Below are 19,954 nucleotides of genomic sequence, written 5' to 3'. Positions count from 1 at the left end.
CTAATTCTGAGTCAGACATGCAGTGTCCTGTATTTACCGGCTACCAAGAGAGGAGGAGGGACTGTGCTGAAGCAAAGTGGACAGGGCAGGGGCAAGGTTCCCCCAGAATGGGGAAAACATATACGCTGGAGCCACCCTCAGCCAACCTGTCTCTCTTAGTAGAGGCATTTGTTACATTTAGAGTTGTTAATAATGGTGCCTATGGCTAGAGCTAGACAGAAGATTTTTAGTAGCTCAAATATGCAACAAAAAAACATTACTTTTACTCTATAGGACTAGCAGTTAACTCCTAAAGACCATGGAGCAATGGTTCCCTATTGGAGAAACAACACATATAGAATGTAGTAGGGATTAATCTCACATGATTGCGCAATGCTGAAATCATGTTCAATCGATTGCTAATTCTACTGCATACTACTTGTGTATCTTTTTACTTCCAGAACTATATATTTTGCAATCAACTGCTACTCTTAGAGAATAAAAAAAATCACTTAAAATTTTAGCAACATAAAATCTTCAGGTTGGCTCTAGGCTAAGTGCTTATGTCCTGAGATCAACTCCTACTAAGGACTAACTGCATAAACACAGTTGTCCTTATTTGTCCTTCCACAATAAAAACATATAAGTAGAATAGTTAGCTACCTTCTGCCAAAATTAGCCCTATTGTGCCTATGTGCATTTGACTGTGGTAGAAATATTAGGTGTTAAGCACTACGTAAATGAGTAAAACACACAAACTGCATCTGCATTTCACTTGTGTGTGCATTGAGGAGCACCTGTTAGATCAATGCAAGAGAAACCACAACTGCAGTGTTTTTGGCAAAGAAGCACACTAAAACGCATATTATATGTCTTGTTATTCACTTTAGAGCAGACGTGTTGGCAGTACCTGTATGTGTGTCTAAGGCTGGCCAAAGATTATGCAGTTTTCTTTCCTTCAACTAGGGGTTGCAGGAAAGAAAATTGCTCAATTCCCCATCAACACTGACTGTGTTGATGGGGGAATCCCTCCTGCTGTGATATTGTATTCTGACATTGGTAGATTTCCTTGTGATCACTGCTGGCGGCTATAGCGGACAGCAGTGATGCTTGGAAAGAACCTGATGAGCTGGTTGTTCTAAAGTCGATCGAAAAATCAGCTTTAGTACAACCAGTCTGCCCATAGATGCATCGAAAATTAGCCAGCTCCTGCTGAACCGGACAAATTTTGATCCGTCTACGGCTAGCTTTAGTGTACCATTTTAAATGCATGCAACCATAATGCACATAGCACCATTTATTAACATTAATTGTAGTAACATATGATAAAGTGCACATTTTAATGCATATAATTGCAACACAAGAGTGTGAAGCCAGCCTAAAAGTATAGATTAAGGGGTATTCACAAAAGGTAAATAGACTGTTTACTTTACAAGTACAGTTTCACTCAGCTAGGGTATTAACTCCAGAGCTTAGTGAATGGTGAATGCGGTGAAGCTCTGTTGACTTCCATCATCCAATCAAAAAACTATATATTTTTTTCCTTGCACATGATTGGGTATTCTTTGCAAAGTGAAGCTTCATCACATTCACTAAACTCAGGGGCAAATTTCCTTGCAGTGTGCAGCTTCACTTACAAAGTGAACAGTGGTTTTGCCTTTAGTAAATCAACCCCTAATTATATATATAGTAAATGCACCCAGGTGTAATTCTGCCCAATCTGTGTGCACATATGCTTAAAAAAACAATTGATCTTAGTAAGGGTTAGGAAATGAGTCTCAAAAGTGTTCAGGAGCCAGGAAAATCTGTGTCAAAATACTAGAAGATCTCATCAGCTGAATAAAGCTGACCTGTAAGCTAAAGCAGTATAACTGACTAAATTCTGTATTATCTTCCTACTATCCACTAGCCGTGTCAGGCTGAGGATGGCAGGTTACACATGCTGATCCATTCATTGCTCAATTGCAATGCAAGTACTGCTGAGCTTACATGCTGTCAGGCACTGGGAGATGGAGGTGGAGGTGTTTAGGTTAAAAAAAAGCATAGAGAAAGTCTGATAATGTTAAGTTCAATCGGCAGTTAGAAGACCTCCCTGAGTAAGCAAATAATTATTTATTTATTTCAGGTACTTATATAGTGCCGTCAATTTACGCAGCACTTTTACATATATATTGTACATTCACATCAGTCCCTAACCCTCAAGGGGTGTACAGTCTAAGGTCTCTAATTTACATTCATCCATACAAATACTAGGGACAATTTAGACAGGATCCAATTAACCTACCAGCATGTCTTTGGTGTGTAGGAGGAAACCAGAGTACCCGGAGGAAACCCACACAGGCACAGAGAGAACATGCAAACTCCAGGCAGGTGGTGCTGTGGTTGGGATTCAAACCAACAACCCTAGTACTGCCAGGTGGAAGTGCTAACCACTAAGCCACTGTGCCGCCCAATAATAATAAGAGTTTATGGAGAGAACATAAAAGCCATTTGTAGATAAAGCAGTTTACTTATGTGTATTTGAACTGTAAATTTAGTTGTATGACTGGACTTAAAGCAATACCCCCCTTTCCCATAGAAATCAAAATAGCATGAGTTGGGGGAGCATTTCTACAGGTTTGGTCACACAACACTCATTTTGACATGGACAGATCAGAATTTTTTTTATTGAAGAGAGCTACCTGCATATCACCAGCCCTTGCCATAGACTATAAAGATCAATTAGACATAGTTGCACAATTGCAATGTATCAAAATGTCTATTGGGCCAGTCTTCTGTTTAACAGAGTACATCTAGTCATATGGTCACCCCAGGTTTGGACAATGGAGCAAAGAAGGAGAGCCACATGCAGACTGGTAACATTTTATAACCCCAAAAACAAACATTGTGAGATGTCGTGCCCTGTGCAAAAAAACACTAAATAGGCCACATTGGAAGACTATCATCTAATGTCAAATGGACCCCTTTATTTCCATACTGCTGAGTCCAAGACATTTTATCGTGTCATCTACATGTGAACTATTTGTTAGTCCTCACAATATCAAAACATACACAGCAAAATGTATCTTAACCAAAAGATAAAATGGGGTTTTGCAGTCTCTATATACTTGTGAAAGCAATAATCTGTACCATTAACCCTTTCCTCCATATTGTAAAACTATGCACTTTAGCATGACTGATGTCCACACTGAGTTAACAGCTCCAGCCTTTGCATCAGCAATGCAGGTTGATCATTAATATGGGAACCAACTGCTAACCTCAGGGGCTGGTATTTTAGCTTTTCTTTTCTAACTTTTCTTAGTGTGGGGAAGCAATGCAGCTTGTGTGGAGTGATTGTAAGAGTCTCTGCTGGAATTTGGCAGGCCAGAGGCTTGGAGAGCAGCCCCATGCTGACTCCTATTCACAGGGCCAGTTCTGTGTGAGCTTTGCAAGTTTCACTCAGCCGTGCACTCAATAGCCTCACAAAGCTGATTACAAGCTTCAGCGAATTCCTGAAGGAGCCAAAAGCGACGCAGGTGCAAACGAGCCGAGGGAGCCCGTGATCCCAGTGACAGAATGAGACAAGCTGGGAAAAGCTTGGACCACACAAATCCAGGCTTCTGCTCACCAGGCAGCAACAAACCTTGGGAACTTGAGGTCATTATCCATTCCATTCAGTAAGGACCAGCTTGTAAGTATCCAGTCTCTCATTGGGAGCTCCATCAGTTACCTCAACCAAGTGCATCTTGTACTTTGGGAGGAGGGGGGTACAGACTACATTCATTGCACCCAAGTATTGTCCCCCAACTAATCTGTATAACTTAGTTTATTATTTAAAGGTGTAATAGTGAGTAATCAAACATCTACCACATCTCTGTACTCTGAGCTGGTCATGTTTCCTGATATAAAATACAATTAAAAAGTGTCAGTAGTAGTTTAAAATATTCATTTACCTTGTAAAGTATTTAAAACACAAATTAAATTAAAATATATATATAAATCTCTAATTATATATCAGGCAAGGTTCTAAATTTAGTTTACAATACTTGACTGCAATGTTATATCTCTGCAGTATATAGCATATTTGATCACCATCCATTACAATATTATTTACTGATCATGTCATTAAATCCTGTGACCTTATAGTTTACCCCTTGTCATAAAGTTTATAGGCCAATTTACCAGCCCATGTGGACGATGTGAATGTAATTAAGTGCTGACTTCCACTTTGCCTCTGTGCTCTGTTTTCAGGAGAGGACACACTGGTATAAGTTGGGTTTGTCATTAACTGGTAATGTGCTTTGTTCTGCTGTCCAGTCATTGTTGCTCCCTACAGTCCTTCTCTTCTCCTTGGTGATGAATAGAGGAGCATGGGCAGTGGGGTGGTGGTGGGGGGTTACCTCTGTCTGCCCTTTAACTCCTTACAGTTTTCCTACTGAATAAAGTTGATACACTTAATATCAGGTTTGGAATACGAATGATTATATTTTTTCTTCTTGCACGTGATGGCTCTTTAATCTAATCTAAATTAGAAAGGAGGTAACAGTGATTAGTTCAAACAGGTATGACCTGTTGTGTAAGAAAGAAAGAAAGAAAGAAAGAAAGAAAGAAAGAAAGAAAGAAAGAGAAATTTACACAAGTTAATTACTAAAAGATGTATTTCATTGTGCTGTAATTGTGTATAAATTAAGCTTTCCATCTCCTGAAGTTAAATAGAAATTCTTTCTTGTTTTTTCCTGTTACATTGTATACACCATTTCACTGTTCTGTCTTACAATGCAATTAAAATTCTTTTGCCTGCAATTATCTGTTACTGGATAATAATGAAATACTCCTTGCTATATTTCCTTTTTGCATCTGCCACATTTAACCCAGGTCATCCTTTAACTGTATTTTATTTTTTGATTTATTTATTTTATAATAGTTAATTAGTGGAAACACTCATACAGATGAAATCCTGTAGCTAACACAAATTATCTATCTATCTATCTATCTATCTATCTATCTATCTATCTATCTATCTATCCCTCTATTTTTCCATGAAGTATACTGCACATCGGTCCCCAAACTTGCACGTGCCTGCTTTGCATAGTAATGACAGCAAGTATCTTAATCATATGTAAATTATATGCAATGTTAATAGTTTTAGCAGATTGTGAGATCCTCCCAGATCTGCTGCTAAAATGAGCATAATTAATAGAGCATCTCACAAAGACAATCCAATGCCTCCGTGTTTACCTTGGGAGATGACATACTGTGAGCTGCTTACTGTTTTAATCAGTCATACTCAGGCAAAAAACAAACATTATTTTGTTTAATAGCATCTCAAAATGGCTTCATTATGCCGTATCACTGCAATATTTTCTTTTATGCTTAGGAATAGACACAAGCAACAGTTACCTGTTAATGACTCACAGTTTGGTGTAAATATGTTTTTGTGGGACAAGAGTCATATTTATAATTAATTAAAATATGTGTTTGTGAACATGCGTGTGTGTGTAACCATGGCGAGTCCTAATCAAGGCTGAAATTTGGGCACAATACTCTGATGAAATGAAGTATTTATACTTGGTGCAATGATCACATTACATACAGTATTTACCAATGTAGGCAAAGACATTTATATAAATGAATAAAAAAGGGCATTTAACACAGGTCAACCAGAATTTTGAACCCACTATTAGATTTCTAAGTAATGGAATTTGGAAGCTTGTGTCTAACTTTCCTGGTACCTAGGAAGGCAAGAGGCCCTAGGCTCAATTTCCTAAGATGGTTTTAACTTTTATTATCACAAGATCATTTCATTGCATGAACTCTTCAGACTGTTGAAAGTAATATATTCATTTAAAAATAGTTTTTATCTCACAAAGTTATTTTATCGATCAAACTAACAGTTATCACACACCTAAAGCTATTTTTTTTTTAAGTAGTTATAATTTGGGTATTAATAATTTATTACAGGCATTTCAAACTAAGGTCCCTACCCCTCATACATACATACATACATACATACATACACACATACACACATGCACATACTAGGACTAATTTAGACATGAGCCATTTAACTTAACTGCGTGGCTTTGCAGTATGGGAGGAAATTGAAGACACAAGGGAGGGAGAACATGCAAGAGCTGCTAGCAACTAAGTCACTGTGCTGCCCGGGCAATTATTTCACTAGGCAGCAATTGTTTTGTGAATTGTCTTTTACATTGATTGATTGACTTTCTCATAACAGCCATTAACATAATGTTATTATAAAGCAAGTAGTAGTAAAATACATCTTTTTCTAGAACAGGCTAAATAATAAATGTTAAGCAGTTTGTGAATTTATGAGATATAAATCCAGAAAATAACAGATTAAAAAGTTTTGTGAATTAAGCCTCCTTTTTGAAAGAGGAGTTTTACCTTGCAGCCTGTGATTTATAGAATGACTGTAATACTAAATACATTTATAAATACTAATATATGCAATTTGATGATTAACAATAATCTGTTCAGTCATACTTCTGACCCTAAATCACCAATAACAAATTTTGCTTTATGGCTTCATTCACACATTTCCTGTATGTATGCACTTGCCCTCCACCTTATAGCAGAAGTACTGCTACAAGGTGGCAGGGCTGTGCAAAATCACGTATATATATATATATATATATATATATATATATACGTGTTTTGCATTTCTGGGTTGTGGGGTGTGTATTGATTTTGGCAGCTAGAGATGTCAATCATTGGGTCCCAGCCAGACTTGCCAATCATAGCAAAACCGACAGGGGAGAGACCTGTAATTAAACAACACAGGTCTCTCTCCAGTCATCATGGACATGCTGTTTTGTATCTCTCTGCACAGCACGTCTCCCTAGTAAAACACAACACAGTGCACACAGTAAAACACACATCACACAGTTAACCCTTTGATCGCCCCACATGTTAACTAACCCCTTCCTGACCAGTGTCATTAGTACAGAGTCATTTCTTTTATTAGCATTGATCACTGTATTAGGGTCACTGGGGATGTCAGTGGCAGTTAGTCAGTTTCTACCCAGTGTCAGAATGCCCAACACAGTCCTGCTATAAATTTCTGATCGCTGCCATAAAAAAAATAAAATCCAGTATATATTTGTAGATGTTATAACTTTCATGTAAACCAATTAATTTACATGTATTGGGATTTATTTTAGCAAAGACATGTAGCAGAATACATTTTAGCCTAAATTTATGAAGAAATCTGATTTTTAAAATTTTTTATTGAATATGTTTGATAGCAAAAAGTCAAAAATATTGTTTTTTTTTTCCAAAATTGTCGGACCTTTTTTTGTTTATAGCGAAAAAATACAAAAATGCAGAGATGATGAAATACCACCAAAAGAAAGCTCTATTTGTGGGAAAAAATGACATCAATTTAATTTATGTACAGTGTTGCATGAACAAGCAATTGTCAGTTAAAGTAACGCAGCGCCGTATTGCAAAAAATGGCCTGCTTAGGAAAGGGCGTACATCCTCTGGAAGGGAAGTGGTTACTACCTGTTATGCTATGATAGCCTATTCATTTTAATAGGCTGCCAATGCACCACAACAGACTAGAAAGCACACCTGCACCATTTTTCCAGAAGTGGTGCATCAATGGCACCACAGCACACTAACAAGTGCATGGTGCATTGTCATGTGTTGCAGTAATGCATAGGAGTAAAAAGCAGTTATACTTATCCAAAAAATTTTTTTTACAAAAAAGAAAGATTCACAATAGGCAGCATTCCCACCTATATACAGTATTCTGAATGTATAATCACATATACTTTGAATTACGACCCTCAAATTATGATGATCAGAGGACCTGTAGTTTGACTAAATGTTTTTACTTGGGATGGAGACTGTTGGCTCCCCATGAACACATCTTGTAAATATGAGATCAAGTGTATACTGTATACTGTGCACAGCCCTAAAAAAAAGGGTAGTGTGAAGGGGGTAGAGAACATGGCTGTGAGGGCCAGGGGGGGTGTGATGGGGCAGAGATAATTTACGTGTTTAGGGGCTAAATTAGGGGTGGAGTGGGGCAGGGTAGGGTTTAGGTGTGGCAACTCTTAGGGCCTTATTAGTAGCTCAGGACTTGAAATTCTGAGCCCTGTTGTATATATATATATATATATATATATATATATATATATATATATATTGGGATGCCTGCCTTTACACATGAGCTTTAATGGCATCCCAGTCTTAGTCCATAGGGTTCAATATTGCGTTTGCCCACCCATTGCAGCTATAACAGCTTCAACTCTTCTGGGAAGGCTGTCCACAAGGTTTAGGAGTGTGTCTATGGGAATGTTTGACCATTCTTCCAGAAACACATTTGTGAGGTCAGGCACTGATGTCGGATGAGAAGGTCTGGCTCACAGTCTCCGCTCTAATTCATCCCAAAGGTGTTCTGTCAGGTTGAGGTTAGGACTCTTTGAAGGCCAGTCAAGTTCCTCCACCCCAAACTCTCTCATCCATGTCTTTATGGACTTTGCTTTGTGCACTGGTGTGCAGTCATGTTGGAACAGGAAAGGGCCACCCCCAACTGTTCCCACAAAGGTAGGAGCATGAAATTGTCCAAACTGTCTTGGTCTGCTGATGCCTTAAAGTGGAGTTCCACCCAAAATGGGAAGTTCCACTTTAAAGATTCGTCCCCCACTCCCCATTAAAGATTGGCACCTTTGGGGAGTGGAGGGGAAAGGGGTACCCAAATTTGACAGGTAGCAGGACCCACTTCCGCCTAGGCGATCGGAAGCAGAAGTTGTCCTCCTACTACCCTCCCTCCCCGAAGTCTTGTGGGACACGTGACAGGTCCCAGAAGATGATGGGGCCATTAAGGAAGCACGCAGCACTACTCGCGCATGTGCAGTGGGCACCTGACTGTGAAGCCGCAAGCTGTCACAGCTGGGTGCCCACACTGAAGATGCCGGCACCTGGAATACAGGACAGCTGCTGAAATGAGCTGCGGCGGGGGCAACGTGGGATTGTGGGACAGGCGAGTGGCTGTTTTTTAAAAGTCAGCAGCTACAGTTTTTGTAGCTGCTGACTTCTATTTTTTTACAGAGTGAGTGGAACTCCACTTTAAGAGTTCCCTTCACTGGAACTAAGGAGCCAAGTCCAACCCCTGAAAAACAACCCCACACCATAATTCACCCTCCACCAAACTTTACACTTGGCCAAATGCAGTCAGGCAAGTGTCGCTCTCCTGCCAACCGCCAAACCCAGACACATCCATTAAATTGCCAGACAGTGAAGCATGATTCATCACTCCAGAGAACAAGCGGTGACGTGCTTTACACCACTGCATTGCACTTGGTGACTTAAGGCTTGGATGCAGCTGCTCGGCCATGGAAAACCATTCTATAAAGCTCTTTACGCACTGTTGTTGTGTTAATATGAATGCCACATGAAGTTTGGAGGTCTTTATCTATTGACTCTGCAGACAGTTGGCGACTTCTGCGCACTGTGTGCTTCAGCATGCGCTGACCTCGCTGTGTCATTTTATGTGGCCTACCACTTTGTGGCTGAGTTGCTGTTGTTCCCAATGGCATCCACTTTGTTATAATACCACAAACAGTTGACCATGGAATATTTAGTAGCAAAGAAATTTCATGGATGGACTTATTGCACAGGTGGCAACTTGTCATGGTACCACGCTTGATTTCACTGAGCTCCTGAGAGCAACCCATTCTTTCACAAATGTTTGAAGAAGCAGTCTGTATGCCTAGGTGCTTGATTTTCTACACCTGTGGTCATGGAGGTGATTGGAACACCTGAATCCAATGATTTGGAGGGGTGTCCCAATACTAGTATATAGTGTATATATACAGTATATGTACATATATATATACATATATGTACAGTATATATATATATATATATATGCAGTAGTTACAGTCATGTAAAAACAGTAGTCATTTAATGAAAATTGTTGACTTTTTCAACATATCTGAACAGACGTACATTAGATTTTGATTCAAATAGTGCCTACAGGTAAGTGTGATACACTTGGATAAATTACATTTTCATGTTTTTCATGATTTAATGTGTTACTAAACCCACAACAGTAAAATCAGTTTGTATATGTACTAAAGCATGCTTGTTATACTCACGGTGGAACCTAAGGGGCTAATCCTCTGCATTGTGCAAAAAGGCCGTTTGACCCTGTCTTCTCTGATCCTCCCCTTCTTCTACTGTCCCTAGTCCATCTACTGATAGTACAGAGCTCTTGGAGTCACTCTGCACATGCTCAGTTTAGTGCGTATTGCTAGACAGCTTTTTGTTTTCGTTGGAAGAGTGCATGTGATTGGCACAGGGCCAGTCAGCACTGTGCATCCAGAGGGTTAGGGGCCATGCAGCCTCATTTGACAGTCAGAGGAGAATGAAAGCTCCTCTTTCAAGATTAACCAGTGCTCGGCCGAACACTGATAGAAGTCACAAGACTGCTATATGCTATTGCTGAGAAAAGGTATTTAGCAGTTTTTATTTACTACAATAAGTGCATTTCTATGTAGTGTGTACTGTGGGAAACAAGATATAGTGAATGCAGGGTCCTGGGTTTAGTAATATCTTAAATTACATTTGCTGCCACTTCAAATCCATGAAATCAGGTGTTCCCAAATAGGTGCCAATGATTAGAACCTCCATAGGGAGTATGCAGGTGGAACCTGTCTTATTTAAACCTCTAATATCCAGGGTCTGGTGTTCTCTTTGCTATTGATATGTGTTATGTCATCATGCCAAGATCAAAAGAGCTCAATAACACCCTCAGAAAGAAAGCTGTGGATGCCCATGAGTCTAGTATGGGTTTTAAAACGATCACCATATGTTTTGAAATCAATCATTCTCTACTAAGGAAAAACATCTACAAGTGGCATAGATCTCAAATGGCTTAATTTGTCCAGGACTGGCCATCTCCGAAAAAGCAGCCCAAGAGCTGACCCTAAAAGAAGTCTCCAAGAACCCCAACATTTAATTGTGTGGTGTTCAAATAACTGTTGCAACAATTGGGGTCAAAGTGCATATATCTACAATCAGAAAGAGATTGCATTAGAGACTCCTTAGGAAAAAGCCTTGCTGTTCAAAAAGAGTATACGAGCAAGACTACAGTTTTCACTGAACATATAGGCAAAGACCAGCACTTCAGGAACAGAGACTGGTCACATGTTAACAACAAACCAAAGACATCATTTCAGGAGATAAAGCTCACAATAACTGTGAAACATTCCTTAAATTCTTAGGACTGAATCCTTAAATCCTTAGGTCCTAGTCACATCTGTGAGGTGGAATTAAGAAAATTGCTGTAACTTTGATCTGCTGTCATGAAAATGCATGTTATATAGATTTCAATAGTAACATACCTAAAATGCACCTAAAATGCATATAAACTGAACTTTTACTTTGATACAACTATAAACCTATGTTAACAATCTTGATGGTATAGATAGTGTAGAAAGTGTAGATAGAATGAAATACTTACCCTTCTCTCGGTTCCTTCTTTTGCCATTCAAAAAAACGAAGCTTGGGTGCCAATTCCTTCTACTGTCTATTAGCAAAGACAAAGGATGCCTCTTATTATCATTTGATTCTCCACTGCTACAGAGTGAAAAAGCAGCAATATATAGGCCCCCTAGCTGCATATACATTTCGTTTGAACCCCAGCAGAATATACATCTTTCTCTGTCCTCAGAATTATATAAATCATTCCCCATATAGAGCTGTACTCCAAGAACCCCATGGAGGCTGTCATAAGTAAAGTATGTAAGTATGTAAAGTAAGTAAAGCTTACCTATAAGAATGAATACTGCCCTCAGTGCGCATACACAGTATGAAGGGGAGCAAGACTGGGGGAAGATAGTATTTTCACTGGTGAGCTGCAGTTAGGATGATTGTGGATATTTGCTGATGAGGAAGGTGAAATTTATATATATACTGTATATAGAGAGAAACAGAGGATATACAGGTATCATTATTGTTGGAATGCTGTACATGATATACTTTAACAGGTTGTATAATATGTGCAACAAATTTTTGCTAACTGTTGCTGATATCAATGTATCTCTAAATTTGATGTGAATGTACAGTATGTAAAGCACTGTGTAAATTGCTGGCACTTTAAAATAACCTGTTATAATAATAATTTGAACCCTGGCATGGTAACACCCATGATTTGATCGCTTCTATAACTCTTTATTCATCTATCTCAGCAAGATATTTTATACAACTTTGAGGTCCATTTCAAAATAGAAAGTTGTTATAATAAAAAGTAACTTGACTTTCACCACCAAATTTACATGCATATTATATAGTAATACCTATAGGACATTCATTCACAGTGCCTGAATCTTTTTAGGTGCACATGATTGTACGTATCGAAGTATTATTAATATTGCATCATGTGAATGTATTTGTCAGTTGCCTGCTAGTTGCAGCCTTGGCAGTAAGGTGCAGCCCTCTGATGTTCTTTTGTCTGATAACTAATTCAAGTTAATGCGATCTTTATGTAAAACTAACAGCGGATAATTGTCTATTTTCTCGCCAACAATCTCCATCACAATCACTTATCTAGAAACCTGCGGCTGTATTAATCGTTATATTCCCGGAGAGAAGCGTCTCTTGAATTTATCAGTAAACACACACTAAAGGCAAGAGGTTGGAGGAAGCACTGATGTCCCCCTTGTGTCCCCATACTGTGCCAGTAAAGGGATCCTGAGAAAGGATCTGGCAAGCTGCCCAATATACCAGGGGGCTGAGGTGCTGCCAAGACTTAACTGCTGCGTGTCACTGTCTCCTGAGCATTTACTTGTCATTAAACTTTGGGCATATACAAAGTAGTCAGGCACATACACATGTGTATATATATATATATATATAGAGAGAGAGAGAGAGAGAGAGAGAGAGAGAGAGAGAGAGATACCCCTTCTAGAAATATACCTTATAAACGATTATATTTGTGCATCAAAAGACAACAGTATTGGTAATTTCAGGAATCTTTTTGTTGCTTTCCAAAATAGTATATATATATATATATATATATATATATATATACACTCCACTTTATTAGGTACACCTGTTCAATTGCTTGGTAACACAAATCGCTAATCAGCCAATCTCATGACAACTTGCTGAAGTCCAAACCGAGCATCAGAATGAGGAAGAAATAGGATTTAAGTGACTTTGAACATGGCATGGTTGTTGGTGCAGACGGGCTGGTCTGAGTATTTCAAAAACTGCTGATCTACTGGGATTTTCAAGCAAAACCATCTCTAGGGTTTACAGAGAATGGCCCAAAAAAGAGATAATATCCAGTGAGCGGCAGTTGTGTGGACAAAAATGCCTTGTTGATGTCAGAGGTCAGAGGAGAATGGACAGACTGGTTGGTGCAATATTCAGATGGTAGGGTCAGAATTTGACATAAACAACATGAAAGCATGGATCCTTCCTGCCTGATATCAGCGGTGGTGGTGGTGTAATGATGTAGGGCAGGGATGGGCAACTGTGGCCCTCCAGCTGTTGTAGAACTACAAATCCCATGAGACATTGCAAAACTGACAGTTACAAGCATGACTCCCAAAGGCAGAGGCATGATGGGACTTGTAGTTCACCAACAGCTGGAGGGCCACAGTTGCCCACCCCTGGTGTAGGGGATATTTTCTTGGCAATAGCAAGATGCACTTAATAAAGTGGCCAGTGAGTGTACAGTGGGGATCGAAAGTTTGGGTACCCTAGCTAAAAATTTGTATTAATGTGCATAAAGAAGCCAAGGAAAGATGGAAAAATCTCCAAAAGGCATCAAATTACAGATTAGACATTCTTATAATATGTCAACAAAAGTTAGATTTTATTCCCATCATTTACACTTTCAAAATAACAGAAAACAAAAAAATGGCGTCTGCAAAAGTTTGGGCACCCTGCAGAGTTAATATCTTGTACTGCCCCCTTTGGCAAGAATCACAGCTTGTAAACGCTTTTTGTAGCCAGCCAAGTCTTTCAATTCTTGTTTGAGGTATCTTTGCCCATTCTTCCTTACAAAAGTCTTTCAGTTCTTTGAGATTTCTGGGCTGTCTGTCACGCACTGCTCTTTTAAGGTCTATCCATAGATTTTCAATTATGTTGAGGTCAGGAGAACCTTCAGTTTACGCCTCTTGATGTAATCCCCCGTGGATTTCGAGGTGTGTTTAGCATCATTATCCAATTGTAGAAGCCATCCTCTCTTTAACTTCAGCTTTTTCACAGATGGCATCAAGTTACCATCCAAATTTGCTGAAATTTTATTGAATCCATTTTTCCTTCTACTCGTGAGATGTTCCCTGTGCCTTTGGCTGCAACACAACCCCAAAGCATGATTGATCCAACCCCATGCTTAACAGTTGGACAGAGGTTCTTTTCATTAAATTCTGTGCCCCTTCTTCTCCAAACGTACCTTTGCTCATTCCGGCCAAAAAGTTCAATTTTAACCTCATCGGTCCACAGAACTTGTTTCCAAAATGCATCAGGCTTGTCTATATGTTCATTTGCAAAGTTCAAACAATGATTTTTGTGGTGAGGACGTAGAAGAGGTTTTCTTCTGATGACTCTTCCATGAAGACCATATTTGTACAAGTATCTCTTTATAGTGGAATAGTGTACCACAACTCCAGTGTCTGCCAGATCTTTCTAGCGGGATCGTGCAGTCAAACGTGGGTTTTGAATTGTTTTTCTCACAATCCCGCCAGCTGTTCTGTCTGATATTTTTCTTGGTCTTCTAGATCTTGCTTTAACCTCCCTGGCGGTTTTCCCGAGTGTAGCTCGGGGTAGAATTTCTATACCACAAGCGGTAACCCCGAGCTACACTCGGGCTTACCATGCAGCGTTCTCTGGGGGTCCCTGCAGCACTTACCTTGTCCTTCGTTCCCACGAAGGACAAGGCGGCGGGAAATTTAAAAAATTTAAAAAATGTCATTTTTTTTTTTCAATTTTAAATAGTAAAACATTGCTGTTTCATCCCATTTCACATACATATTGTCCCTAGTGCTTTGCCCTGTGCCCTGCCTGCATTTTGTCTGTTCTTTCTGCCTGGAAACTTAGACAAGTCCATGGCGTCCAAAAAGCGTCCCTTTACGTCAAAAGCGGTTTTAGACCGGCTAGAGAACAGCGATAGTAAATCAGAACCACTTACAGAATTGAGTGATAATGATTTGTGGGGAAATTTTCCTAAAAATTACAGCCTACAATAAAAAACTATTTCCATGCGAAAAAATGGTACCGCTTTCAGCACAAAAAATCAGAAGGAATTATACCGCCAAGGAGGTTAACTTCCACTGTTCCTGATGACTGCCATTTCTTAATTACATTCCGAACAGAGGATATTGACATCTGAAAACGCTTTGCTATCTTCTTATAGCCTTCTCCAGCTTTGTGAGCGTCAACTATTTTCAGTTTCAGTTTTCTAGACAACTGCTTAGAAGAACCCATGGTGCTGATTGTTGGGGCAAGGTCAGAGGAGTCTGGGCATTTAAAACCTTTGAGAATGACATCACCCGGTCTTCCCAGACGATGATTGAGAACAATCCATGACACTGGCAGGTCCCAGCTTGGCAAAGGGGGCAGTGCATGCTATAAATTCTGCAGGGTGCCCAAACTTTTGCAGACGCCATTTTTTTGTTTTCTGTTATTTTGAAAGTGTAAATGATGGAAATAAAATCTAACTTTTGTTGACATATTATAAGAATGTCTAATCTGTAATTTGATGCCTTTTGAAGATTTTTCCATCTTTCCTTGGCTTCTTTATGCACATTAATACAATTTTTTAGCTGGGGTGCCCAAACTTTCGATCCCCACTGTATATATACTGCTCAAAAAATTTAAAAAGAGCACTTTGAAACACATCAGATCTCAATGGGGAAAAATTTAATGCTGGATATCTACCGTATTTGCCGGCGTATAAGACGACTTTTTACCCCTTGAAAATCTTCTCAAAAGTCGGGGGTCGTCTTATACGCCGGTATACGGCATACTGACACTTTTTAGGGGGGCGGCGCGTTGCCGCCGCCGCCCCCCCTTCCCCCCAATGGAAGGGACACTAAGTACAGGGGTGGGCAGCGGCTGTTTCTTACCTGGTTCTGGTCCCACGACGATCCGGTCCAGGAAGCGCGGCTGTGCCTTCAGTTCGGCCACTGGATGTTCCTGCGGCTGCTCGGCTCCGCCTCCTCACCAGTGATTGGCCGCCAGAACTGTAGCTCAGGAAAGGCACACAGGCGGCCAATCACCGGCGAGGGGGTGGAGCCGAGCGGCCCCGCGAAAATCGAGTGCAGGACCAGCAGGTAAGTGGTCAGTGTAGATGTGCTGCTGCAACCACATATGCTGGCTGCAGCAGCACCATACGAGAACAGGGTCAGCAAGTGTCAGTGGGAGGAATAGTGCCCCATCATTGGTGTCACTGATACCAATGATGGGGCACTATTCCTCCCACTGACACCAACGATGGGGCACTATTCCTCCCCCCCACTGACATCAACGATGGGGCACTATTCCCCCCCCCCACTGACACCAATGATGGGGCACTATTCCACCCCCCACTGACACCAATGATGGGACACCATTCCTCCCACTGACACCAATGTTGGGACACCATTCCTCCCACTGACACCAATGATGGGGCACTATTCCCCCCACTGATACCAATGATGGGGCACTATTCCCCCCACTGATACTAATGATGGGGCACTATTCCTGCCACTGATACCAATGATGGGGCACTATTCCCCCCACTGATACTAATGATGGGGCACTATTCCTCCCACTGACACCAATGATGGGGCACTATTCCTCCCACTGATACTAATGATGGGGCACTATTCCTGCCACTAATGCCAATGATGGGGCACTATTCCTGCCACTGATACCAATGATGGGGCACTATTCCTGCCACTGATACCAATGATGGGGCACTATTCCTCCCACTGATACCAATGATGGGGCACTATTCCTGCCACTGATACCAATGATGGGGCACTATTCCTGCCACTGATACCAATGATGGGGCACTATTCCTGCCACTGATACCAATGATGGGGCACTATTCCTGCCACTGATACCAATGATGGGGCACTATTCCTGCCACTGGTGTGCATTGGAAGAGGGGTAGTCTTATACGGCGAGTATAGCTCAAACACTAAATTTTAGCAGGAAAAGTAGGGGGGTCGTCTTATACGCCCAGTCGTCTTATACGCCGGCAAATACGGTATACTGTTATGGACTGGGTAATGTGTTAGGAACATAAGGATGCCGCATCACTTGATGGAAATGAAAATGATCAACCTACAGAGGACTGAATTCAAAGACACCCCGAAAATGAAAGTGAAAAATTATGCAGCAGGCTAGCCCATTTTGCTGAAATTTCATTGCAACAACTCAAAATGGTACTCAGTAGCTTTTATGGCCCCCCACATGCTTGCATGTATGCCTGAAAATGTCTGGCCATGCTCCTAATGAGACGACGGATAGGGGTTTATTTACTAAAGCTGGAGTGTCCACAATCAGACTCCCTTCTGCATAGAAACCAATCAGCTTCTAACCTCAGCTTGTTCAATGAAGCTTTGGCAATAAAACCTGGAAGCTGATTGGTTTCTATGCAGAAGGGAGTCTGATTTTGGACTCTCCAGCTTTAGTAAATAAACCCATAGTGTCCTGGGGTATTTCCTTCCAGATCTGGACCAGGGCATTACTGAGCTACTGGACAGTCTGAGGTGCAACCTGGTGGTGTCGGATGGACCAAAACATGATATCCTAGAGGTGTTCTATTGGATGTAGGTCAGGCGAGTGTGGGGGCCATTCGATGGTATCAATTCCTTCATCCTCCAGGAACTGCCTGCATAGTGTCACCACATGAGGCCAGACATTAATGTGCACCAGGAGGAACCCAGGACCCACTGCACCAGTGTAGGGTCTGGCAATGGGTCCAAGGATTTCATCCCCATACCTAATGGCAGTCAGGATTCCATTGTCTAGGCTGTAGAGGTCTGTGTGTCCCACCATGGATATGCCTCCCTAGACCATCACTGACCCACCACCAAAACGATCATGCCAAACGATGTTACAGGCAGCATATGTTCTCCATGGCTTCTTCAGACCCTTCCACCTCTGTCACATGTGCTCAGGGTGAACCTGCTCTCATCTGTGCAAAGCTCAGGGTGCCAGTGGGGGACCTGTCAGTTCTGGTGTTTAATGGCAAATGCCAATTGACCTCTATGGTACAGGGCAGTGAGCACAACACCCACTAGGATGTCGGGCCCTCAGGCCATCCTCATGAAGTCTGTTTCTGATTGGTCAGAAACATTCACATCAGTGGCTTGCTGGAGGTCATTTTGGGCTCTGGTATTGCTCATCCTGTTCCTCCTTGCACAAAGGAGCAGATATCGGTCCCGCTGATGGGTTAAGGACTTTCTACAGCCTGTCCAGCTCTCCTAGAGTAACTGCCTGTCTCCTGGAATCTCCTCCATGCTCTTGAGACTGTTCTGGGAGACACAGTAAACCTTCTGGCAATGGCACGTATTGATGTGCCATCCTGGAGGAGTTGGACTGCCTGTGCAACCTCTGTAAGGTCCAGGTATCACCTCATGCTACAAGTAGTGAAACTGACCCTAGCCAAATCTAGTGAAAAACAGACAGAAAAGATGAGTGGGGAAAAAAATGTCAGTGGCCTCCACCTGTTCCTGTTTTGGGGGGTCAGCTAAATTGCCATAAAATCAATGTAATAGTTTTGATTCCATGTACAGCAAACAAATGAACGTGAAGGACCTAGCTAAGCTTTTTTATTAAATAAAAATCAACCTATCTTTTTATCTACCTTTCTTTCTATTGTAGCCCTCTTTTGGGATGGGGGGGGGGGGTTATGGGGAATGGTCCTCGCTAAGCAGGATATTGTGCTACACCTGTAGGTAAATAAGAAAACCCATAACCTTTGCTATGTGGAAGAGTGGGTTTGAAAAAAAAAGTTGGCAGCACCTCCACCCAACACAGGAATTGAAGGTGAAGCAACATACCATGCCAAAAAGTAGCCAATGCATTTTGGGAGTCGAAGAGCCAAGGGCTTACTTATCAACAATGTGAACAAACTAGAACAAACCAGAAGTGTTGGCTGCCAAACAAGCTGCTGACAAGGCCTCTGCTTGTAATTTACACTGGAAAAATTACTATTGAAGGTCCAGGTCACTTCTGGTTTGTTCAGATTGTTGTCAATTAAGCCCTGATTGCAGGGGCACTCTTGGACCACTGTACCACATTGGCTATTTTTTGGATTGTACCCCTGACGTTTATTGGAAGAAAGTTGTTATCTTGACTTCTTGACCGGTGGTGTGGCACTTCAGTTTCATTTTTTGTTACATTACACTACAAGCCAAGGACAATGTAGAGATACTGTGAGGTGTGGAAGCTGCTGTGTAGAAGCTGCCTGCCCAGAAACCAGATCATTTACATAAACATTAGTACTTTAAGATAACAATACCAGAGTGGTAAGTCTACAGGTCCAGTCCTATATTTCCAATTTCCTCAACTGTCCATCCAGGATAGGTCATCTGTAAGCAAAGGAGATATGCTTCCTGCCAACATAATCAGTAATCTAAACAAAGCAATTGAGAGCAGAACTACTGCAACCAGCATATAACATTCCCCATAGGCATTTAAATGCACACCAGTACAGAAATAATACATGCTTTATATAAGAAGAGATTAAAAACAGTACACACTGTACATCCAATTGATGGCATTTGTGAGGTCAGGCACTGATGTCGGATGAGAAGACCTGGCTCGCAGTTTCCGCTCTAATTCATCCCAAAGGTGTTCTATCGAGTTGAGGTCAGGACTCTGAAGGCCAGTCAAGTTCCTCCACACCAAACTTTCTCATCCATGTCTTTATGGACCTTGCTTTTTGAACTGGTGCGCAGTCATGTTGGAACAGGAAGGGGCCATCCCCAAACTGTTCCCAGTTAGTTGGGAGCGT

At 41.1% G+C, this 19,954-nt stretch overlaps 1 long non-coding RNA gene across 1 annotated transcript in view; it reads left to right on the top strand.

Annotated features, from left to right (window-relative positions):
- Positions 1 to 3,353: 3,353 nt before the first annotated feature.
- Positions 3,354 to 19,954, top strand: part of LOC149449269 (uncharacterized) — a 68,766-nt gene continuing 52,165 nt past the window's right edge. The window contains exon 1 of the long non-coding RNA XR_016315435.1: positions 3,354 to 3,649. This is a non-coding gene — a long non-coding RNA (uncharacterized LOC149449269). The remainder of the gene's footprint in view (positions 3,650 to 19,954) is intronic.

Source organism: Staurois parvus, unplaced genomic scaffold (genome assembly GCF_062004578.1).
Source record: "Staurois parvus isolate SC_StPar_1 unplaced genomic scaffold, SC_StPar_1.0 ptg000634l, whole genome shotgun sequence".
NCBI lineage: Eukaryota > Metazoa > Chordata > Amphibia > Anura > Ranidae > Staurois > Staurois parvus.
The sequence above is the reverse complement of the archived record's forward strand: the minus strand, read 5'-3'. Positions and strand labels throughout refer to the sequence as shown.